The sequence below is a fragment of the Malaclemys terrapin genome, chromosome 9 (genome assembly GCF_027887155.1).
Source record: "Malaclemys terrapin pileata isolate rMalTer1 chromosome 9, rMalTer1.hap1, whole genome shotgun sequence".
NCBI classification, from domain to species: Eukaryota; Metazoa; Chordata; order Testudines; family Emydidae; genus Malaclemys; species Malaclemys terrapin.
The window spans coordinates 30,434,641-30,440,817 of NC_071513.1; positions in this window are offsets into that span (position 1 = coordinate 30,434,641).

The window sequence follows — 6,177 nt, forward strand, 5'->3', positions numbered from 1 at the left end:
CATTACAATTCAATCCTGAAGTCTTTTCCCCCCACACTAGTGCCCACCTTAAATTCCAGTATTTTCATGTCCCTCTCTCTATATTTCCTTCATCCATAATACAGATGACCATTGCATATATGAGCTGAATAAGTGAAATTGGATAAGTAGATGACTTAGTCAACTAGGTGTCAGTTCAGCAAGGTACTGGGACTACTAAGGTGCTTTAAGTTAGACAGGTGTCATAAGGAGGTTGCTGAATTGGGCCCTAATTTTCTGTAGGGGTAGCAGCCAAAAATGGTTCTTCAAGGGGGTGTCTTAAATGAAGAGAGGGTAGTGGCTTATGAGAGTAGCTCACAAAGGCATCTCCCATACATGGTGTGATCTGCAAAACAGTTCTAGATGGTCATGGGTGAAGCATATAAATGGGGCATAAAGGCTTACATCACCAGGAGAGAGAAGGTGACACAATAAGAGAGAAGTGCATAGCTATGTAGAGCCTTGAAGATGATAAATTTGAAGTTATGTATGACAAATGTGGGAGCCACTGGAGGATCCCAAAGTGGGTGAGGGATGTGATCATATCAACAGGAAAGGAAGATTGTCTTAGTGACTGAATTTTGAATGGACTTGACAGAGCACATGGGTGTCAGGGAGACCAATAAGGTGAAGATTAGCAGTGGACTTTGACATTTTATATATAACACCAGCAGGGATCAACTTCTACCTCCTGGATAGCAGCAGGATAACCTTTGGAGTTCCAGTGGTCTCCTAACCCAATGAATAGCAGGAGGAAGAGGGCTTATATAGAGAGGGGGTCATGGTCTAAGCTGTTGAAATAATATATATTTTTAAATTAGGTTGGGGGCAGTTGGGGATATACAGTATGTGTGTGTGGGGGGTGAGATGGAACTGAATATAAAATATAGATATAGAATGAGTTGCATGGCCGGATCTCCATTTTTACCAATGATACATGAGACAAGTTCCTCCCAGATTTTGCTGTCAGTAAGTGAGAGTGAGGTCTCATTAAAATTCTAATAATCTAAAACATATAAACTAAATTGAATTTATTAATGAAACAGGTTTGGATTTGTTTCTAATAGGCCTAATCCATCAGATTATATATAGTTACCTTCAAGTGTTTATAAAGTTATCTAAATATATATGAACTTTATAAATGGTCACTAACTGAAATCTAACCAATGTTGGCAGTGACAAACATATTAGAATTTGATAACTGTTCATGGGTCTATATGAAACAAGATGGGGAACTTTGATCTATTTCGGTCAGACAGCTATTTACATAATAAAAAAAAACCATAATGGCACTCTTACTAGAAGGGCCATAACCTGATGGTATAAAGACTGAATTCTCTTACAGCAATAGAAGTGGTCCCTTAGGGTCAGGTTTGAGGAATATCAAAAGAGTGATGAAGTTTGCAATCCCATTGCTATATCTTTGTATGGATAATCATGGGATTCAGATCTCAATCCAAGTAGTATCAACCTGGCACTTTTAGTTAGATGTGAAATCACTTTACAAATTAAATAAATAATTGTTAGTTTTTATATTGTATAAGATAATGAAAGAGACCAAAAATTGATAAGCTATTTTACTGTAATCCAATCCTGTAATTTAGAAATGGGGGCACATTTTTGTCTAAATAATTTCACTAGACCAGATTGTAATCACAACATATTGATTTTAGTCACTCATCTATCTTTATAGTAAAAAAATGTTATTTTATTATCAAGATCATTTTCACTAAATAAGACAAAATGCCCATAAATTTCGTGCAATTAGCTGTCTCCCCTCCACAGGAATAACAATTTAAAGTTTATTTAAATTGCTAATACAACATGGCCACAAAACTGTCCAGTACAAAAAGCAATATTAGGTCTGTTCTGTCAGATGTTTGATGTGCTATTAAGTTTAAGGTAGCATGGGATCAAGTCACAGAACTAAACTCCAGGCTTTGATTACAACACATTCTTTTTTCTGGCCTTGACAAATGATGTCTTCTACTCATATCCATTCAGAATGCAGCTGAAAGGTGATTTTCCCAATACTTTGACAATAAGGAATATTACACTTCCATATTACAAAATTGTGACTAATTTTTCACTTTCAATGAAGAGATGGGCTAAGGAGGCACTGAAGATATCATTGATGAAGAATGCATAAAGATCTCTCTCAAAAGTAATTCTAGTTGATCTCTAGGGCTGTGGAAATTGTTTTGACACATATCAGACTTACAACATTTCACAAAATGTCCCTCTCAAACATCCAGCTGCTTCTCTTTCCATTTGAAGAACCTTTCACATATCATTTGCTTGCCAAGAGGTGGGTTGGGATCAGGTTAAAATTTCAAAAGCGACTAAGTGACAGGAGCTGAAGTCCCATTGCCTTTCAATGAGACTTAGGCTCCTGAGGTTTGGAAATTTTTTAATCCTGGTGTGCATCACTGATGTTCTGAAAATGAAGGACTAACACCACAAAACTTGTCAGTCTTCCTTTTATCCTTATCCACATTTCTTCTAATCTTGAATTAATGATAAACAATGAGTCACCTCTTCTTTGAAAATTAGGGTCAAATCCTCATTTAGTGTAAATCATCATAGCTCCATTGACTTCAGTTGATGCCAACTATGCCAATTTACACTAAGGCCTGGTCTACACTAGGCGTTTATGTCGAAGTTAGCGCCGTTACATCGAATTAACCCTGCACCCGTCCACACTGCGATGCTATTTAGTTCGACATAGAGGTCTCTTTAATTCGACTTCTGTACTCCTCCCCGACGAGGGGAGTAGCGCTAAATTCGACATGGCCATGTCGAATTAGGCTAGGTGTGGATGGAAATCGACGCTAATAGCTCCGGGAGCTATCCCACAGTGCACCACTCTGTTGACGCTCTGGACAGCAGTACGAGCTCGGATGCTCTGACCAGCCACACAGGAAAAGCCCTGGGAAAATTTGAATTTGAATTCCTTTTCCTGTCTGGCCAGTTTGAATCTCATTTCCTGTCTGGACATCGTGGCGATCACAGCAGCACTGGCCACGATGCAGAGCTCTCCAGCAGTGATGGCCGTGCAGTCTGTGAATAGAAAGAGGGCCCCAGCATGGACTGATCGGGAAGGCTTGGATCTCATCGCTGTGTGGGGCGATGAGTCCGTGCTTTCTGAGCTGCACTCCAAGAAACGGAATGCAAAGATCTATGAGAAGATCTCAAAAGACATGACAGAGAGAGGGTACAGCCGGGATGCAACACAGTGCCGCGTGAAAATCAAGGAGCTGAGACAAGGCTACCAGAAGACCAAAGAGGCAAACGGACGCTCTGGATCCCATCCCCAGACATCCCGTTTCTACGAGGCATTGCATTCCATCCTCGGTGCGGCCGCCACCACTACCCCACCAGTGACTGTGGACTCTGAGGATGGGATAGTCTCCACGGCCGGTTCCTCGGACATGTTAGGGGACGGGGAAGATGAGGAAGGAGATGAGGAGGGCGAGGCAGTCGGCAGCGCTCACAACGCTGATTTCCCCAACAGCCAGGATCTTCATCACCCTTACAGAGATCCCCCACGAAGCGTCCCCAGCCATTACCCCGGACACAGAATCTGGGGAAGGATCAGCCAGTAAGTGTTGTAAACATCTAAACATTTATTTTTAACAGAACAGGAATATTAACAATTAAAAGAATGGGTTGTTCATGATTACTGTGCCCTAGGCGCTTAACGGTTTAGTCATGGGCAGTGCAAGTTTTGAAAAAAAATCTAGCAATGTCCGGTTTTCCGTGATTGTCCTGCACAAGCCGCTCTACTGTTTATTCCCTGCTACTGCAGCTTCAGTAAAATGCGGTCTATATGTGCGGGGATAGAGCAGTAATCCTCCTGGGACATCTCGATGAAGCTCTCCTGGAGGTAATTGGAAAGCCGTTGCATGAGGTTCCTGGGGAGAGCGGCCTTATTGGGTCCTCCGAAGTACGACACGTTGCCACGCCTATCAAGTACTCGGGAATCATTGCTCTGCACAGCAGGGCGGCATACGGCCCTGGTCTTTGGAGGCTTTCCCGGAGCATTCTCTCTCTCTCGCTCTCAGAGATCCTCATCAGGGTGATGTCGCCCATGGTGACCTGCTTTGAATTAGGTAGGGGAATGTTAGTGTTGGGACTGCTTGCTCGTTCCCTTACAGAACTGTAACCGCTGGTTTGCAGCCACGCGGTGGAGGCGGGAGAGGGGCAGCCGAAAGGGATCGTTCCCGGGGACAGCCGCGAGGGGGTGGGACAGGGGCAGAGTTCCTGCTTGCCGGATTGCTGGCAGCAGGGACTGACATTGCTTTAAATGTGAAATGAGGCCAGTGGTAATATAAAAGTTTTAAACTGCCACAAGTCTACGGCTTACCATGTCTGCCTGCAACAGAAATTCCGTTGTGCTACCCCGCTTCTCAAATGTGCTGTGCAAGACCCCAGGCACTGAATGCGAATGCCGAGAATTCGACCTTGTGCTGAGTGCGCATGTGATAGGTGCTGTGCATGGTTCACAGAGAAAGACTATGTTCTTTGTTCACAACTACATTTATCTTTCTGAGGAATTCACTCCCTTTTTCCCATTTCCACAGCCCCATCTGCGACTGTCTCACAACCTAGCCTGGCATCACACTCCCAGAGGCTAGCGCGGATTAGGCGTAGGAAGAAGAGGACACGGGAGGACATGTTCTCTGAGCTTATGGCCTGTTCCCAAGCCCAGGCAGCACAGCAGACCCAGTGGCGGGAGAAATTGACCCAAATGCACCAAGCAAACATGGATCGGGAGGAGAGGTGGCGGCAGGAAGACCAGCAGGCGACTCAAACGCTGCTTGGACTACTGAGGGAGCAAACAGACACGCTCCGGCGCCTTGTGGATGTTCTGCAGGAACGGAGGCAGGAGGACAGAGCCCCGCTGCAGTCCATCTCTAACCGCCCTCCCCCGCCACCAAGTCCCATACCCACCTCACCCAAAGTGCAAAGAAGGAGAGGTGGCAGAGTCCCTGCTAACTCTCACTCCACCCCTGCAGAGAGCTCTAGTAGCAGAAGGCTCTCATTCCCCAAAATTTGAAAAGTTCTTTCCTTCCCGCCTGACACAAGCCCCCGTCCAAGTTTCACCTCCCAGTTCCATGTGTGGTTGATAATAAAAAATACGTTTCTGTTAAATACTGTTTCAATCATGTTCTTTTGGAGGAGGAGGGGAAAGGGGGTTGGTAATTGGACAGGACAGTCACCTTTGGCAGGGTACATAGGCGGGGGCAGGCACAGCAGCAGGGCACATACACAGTGCAGTGATGCAGTGACTAGTTACCCTGGTTAGTCTGGGAGGTGGTTTTCATGTTATGTGGTGGGAGGTGGGTTGCTCTGTGACTTTGTGGCGGGGGAAGGCAGTTACAGATCTTAAGCGGCGGTCCTTATGCAGGATCACAGAGCCACGCAGCAGGGGATCTGTAAACGTCCTCCCCCTGCCACAAAGTCACATAGCCCCCCTGTAGTAGGTCCTAGCCGGGGCTCGACCCTTCCGGGCAGGAGGGGAGCCACACCGACTCACTACTCTGGGAATAAGCAGTCAGTTAGTCCTGAAACTCCGGCTCTTTGGTGCAGAGTCGGAGCAACCACAGTCAAAGCTCAGGAGCCCAGGCCCTGGATCAGGGCGGGGCAAACACAGTTAGCTCAGACCCTTGCTTGCTGGGCTGAGCGGGCAAATAGTTCAGAGCCCAGCCCCTGGATCAGGGCGGGGCAAACACAGTTAGGCTCAGGTCCTTATGGCAGGGGCTGAGCGGGTAAATAGTTCAAAGCCCAGGCCCTGGATCAGGGCGGGGCGAACACAGTTAGGCTCAGGCCCTTGTTGCAGGGGCTGAGCGAGCAAACAGTTCAAAGCCCAGGCCCTGGATCAGGGTGGGGCAAACACAGTTAAGCTCAGGCCCTTGTTTGCAGGGGCTGAGCGAGCAAATAGTTCAGAGGCCAGGCCCTGGATCAGGGCGGGGCAAACACAGTTAAGCTCAGGCCCTTGTTGCAGGGAGCTGAGCGAGCAAATAGTTCAGAGGCCAGGCCCTGGATCAGGGCGGGGCAAACACAGTTAAGCTCAGGCCCTTGTTGCAGGGAGCTGAGCGAGCAAATAGTTCAGAGGCCAGGCCCTGGATCAGGGCGGGGCAAACACAGTTAAGCTCA